The sequence below is a fragment of the Myotis lucifugus genome, unplaced genomic scaffold (genome assembly GCF_000147115.1).
Source record: "Myotis lucifugus unplaced genomic scaffold, Myoluc2.0 scaffold_35, whole genome shotgun sequence".
NCBI classification, from domain to species: Eukaryota; Metazoa; Chordata; class Mammalia; order Chiroptera; family Vespertilionidae; genus Myotis; species Myotis lucifugus.
In genome coordinates this window covers 4,442,693-4,446,076 of record NW_005871083.1, presented here as the reverse complement: position 1 = coordinate 4,446,076, position 3,384 = coordinate 4,442,693, and positions in this window count along the sequence as shown.

Here is a 3,384-nt window from a genome sequence, read left to right as displayed (position 1 = left end):
TCTATTCTTAACTTTTTGAGGAATCTGGCAATTTTGTCACTGTTTTCCATAGTGGCTGTACCATTCTACATTCTCATCAGCAGTGAATGAGGGTTCCCTTTTCTCCACAATCTTTCCAACACTTGTTATTACTGGTCTTGATAATAGCCATTCTAACAGGTGTGAGGCTATATCTAATTGTAGTTTTTTTTCACAATATATTTTTATTGACTTAAGAGAGGAAGGGAGAGGGAGAGAGAGACAGAAACATCAATGATGAGAGAGAATCACTGATTGGATGCCTCCCGAACGCACCCTACTGTGGATGGAGCCAGTCACCCAGGCATGTGCCCTGACCGGGAACCGAACAGAGACCTCCTGGTTCATAGGTGGAGTGCTCAACCACTGAGCTATTTTTGCCGGATTTCCCTAATTGCTAGTGAGGTTGAACGTCTTTTCAAGTATCTGTTGGCTGTTTGTATGTCTTCTTGGGAGAGGTGTTTATTCACCAAAACTTTGAACATGGGCAGTTTGATGGCTTCTGGAACAGGCTGTCACCCTGCCCAGGGCAAATAGGCATTTCTCCCTACCTGGAGCAGATTATGCCCCAGTACACCTACCCATCCTGCTCTGTTCTATATCGTTCTTATCACCTGCCATGCCCCACTTCACTCCTAGGCAAATTAGTTAAATGTTTTGAGCCTCCAGATCACCTATGAAATGAATTTAATACTTATCAGAAAGGGGTTTGGCGAGGAACAGCAAGACGTGTGTACATCTTGCTATGGGTTATTTGACCACCAAAACTGCCCATTTTTTAATTGGGTTGTTTGGTGTTGAGTTTTATGAGTTCTTTATATATTTGGGATAGTAAATGTTTGTTGGAGCTATTGTTTGCAAATATCTCCCATTTTGTCAGCTGCTTCTTTGTATCAGTTTCTTTTACTGTGTAGAAGCTTTTTAGTTTGAAACACTCCCATTCATTTATTTTTGTCTTTACTCCCCTTCCCTTTGGGGTCAAGTTCATAAAATGTTCTTTACATCCATAAGTTTAGTACCTATGTTTTCTTCTATGTAATTTACTGTTTCAGATCTTATATTTAGGTCTTTGGTCCTTCTGAATTAATTTTTGTACATGGGGATAAACTGTAATCTAGTTTCATTCTTTTGTATGTGGCTTTCCAATTTTTCAAGAGAAAAATTTTATTAAAGAGACTTTCTTTTCTTCATTGTGTGTTTCTGGCTCTCAGACATGACATTCTAGTCAAAGTTTTGGTTAATAAAACCACAATTGGAAACTAGTATTATTGAGTTCATGCAAAGAAATGTATTGCCATTATTAGAACTAAGAATTGCTAAATTCTGGAGGTATAAGAAATAAGGCAAGCCCCCCAATTAGGGGTTCTGGTAGAACACAAAACATACTCGGGAGCCAGGCAGCAAGGCAAATATCTTCTATGTAGAAAGGTGCGCATACATGGCCTGGGAGCACACACACACCGAGTAGGTGGTCCTCTCGGCTTTAGAATCCATGACGCATGTGACCTGTCCCTCACTCTTGATTGGAGCTCAGGTGCACAGTCTTTCTCGATTGGCTAATTCAAAGGGAGGGGTTGGCCTTTGCCTTTTCAAGATGGTGGCCCCCCCAGAGGAGGGAGAGCTCCCTGGGTCCTGTCCTAAGGACTTTAAGGGTGTAGATTTTAGGGTGGTCCAGGGGAAGATCACAATAGAATATTCAGCAGCTTTCTAGGTGTGTCCTTTCAGGGTCAGGGTCTCCACTGATTGGTTGGTTGGTGCCAGGGCAGGTGGGTCATTATTCAGTGCAGCTGGTCCTGAGGTCAGCCTTGGCGTTGCTTGTCTGGTTGTGTTGCTTTTCTGGGCTTGGAACTGAAATACTACTGATGCCTAGATATTATCTCTAGGGAGGAAAAGTCAGGGGGTCCAAACCGCATAACCAGTGATATGCTAGGGGAGGAAAAGTCACTCTGAGGACCAGGTCCCACCCTACAATTGTCCTTTGCTAGGCACTCAGGGCTTTCTGCCTTGGTGACCTTCTGTACCTGGCCCGTTGTCCTTGCTCTGCTCATGTCTGTCTAACTGCTCACCACAGGACTGTGCAAACATCTTTAATCCTCGCCAAACCCCTTTCTGGTAAGTATTAAATTCATTTCATAGATGAGCTGGAGGCTCAAAATGTTTAATTTGCCTAGGAGTGCAGTGGGGCATGGCAGGTGATAAGAACGATATAGAACAGAGCAGGATGGGTAGGTGTACTGGGGCATAATCTGCTCCAGGTAGGGAGAAATGCCTATTTGCCCTGGGCAGGGTGACAGCCTGTTCCAGGAGCCAGCAAGCTTTGGGGCGTATGTGAATGATGGCTCAGATAGTCTGTGAGGAGATTTAAGGGAAGCAATCTCTTGTGGCCTGAACATAGCTAGCTCAAGGTTGTCAGGGGTCACATCATGGTACAGTCTCTCCTTAACACATAATGTGGTTGAAAGAGTTGGCAGCTTGAATATTTGCAGTCAATAGAGAAGTGGAGAGTAGATGGGAAAGTTGAGAAAGAGAAATGGAGAATTTACAACTTCTCCAGATTTCCTATTTAAAATAGACTGTTTTGTGTGTCTCTGGGTAGGTTTCTGTACCGGTTTATCGGGAGACGTGTGTACACCTTTCTATGGGTTATCTGATGAGCATCTCTGCATATATAGCTTGTATCCATACCTGACACAATAGAGAATAGTCATGGGTTTTTGGGTGGATGGAAGATAATGAAATCACCAAGGTTTTATGTATATTGCATGTTTTATGGCTCTCTTTTTATAATAGATTGTAGGTTTTTGATTGTCAGGGTATCAGGGTGTGATACTGATTGAACCATTATAAAAAGACGTTTAAGCTCTCGCCCAGATAAAAGGCAGTAGTTTGATTCCAGCCTTGATTACATCAGCTCTTGAAAGACTTCATCAGGGATGCATGCTCCTCTCATCTTTCTGCTCTGCCATCTTCAGATTGTTCCCCGTGGTCTCAAAGATTCTGATAGCAAGGAGGAAAGCATAGAATGGATTGGGAGCAGGCAACCTAGGGTATCTGCTACAATGGATGTGTGAGGAGGGACAAGGCAGGGTGACCTGGAGAGGATGTGTGAGGTGCTTCCCTTGCATGGGGGAGGGGAAATATGCACTTATCCACAGAGACATCTGAAAGCCTTTTACTATCTAGATCTGTAGTTCTCAGAATTAGGGGCATGGTTATCAAGTCTGACTGCACAATGGAATCACCTGGGTGGCTTAAAAAATATTGACACCTTGGTCCCAGCCAGAGATTCTGACATATTGGGATGAAGTCTAGGGATTCTAGCATACAGCCAAGGTTGAGAATCACTGGCTGCAGCCTTCGTCAAAG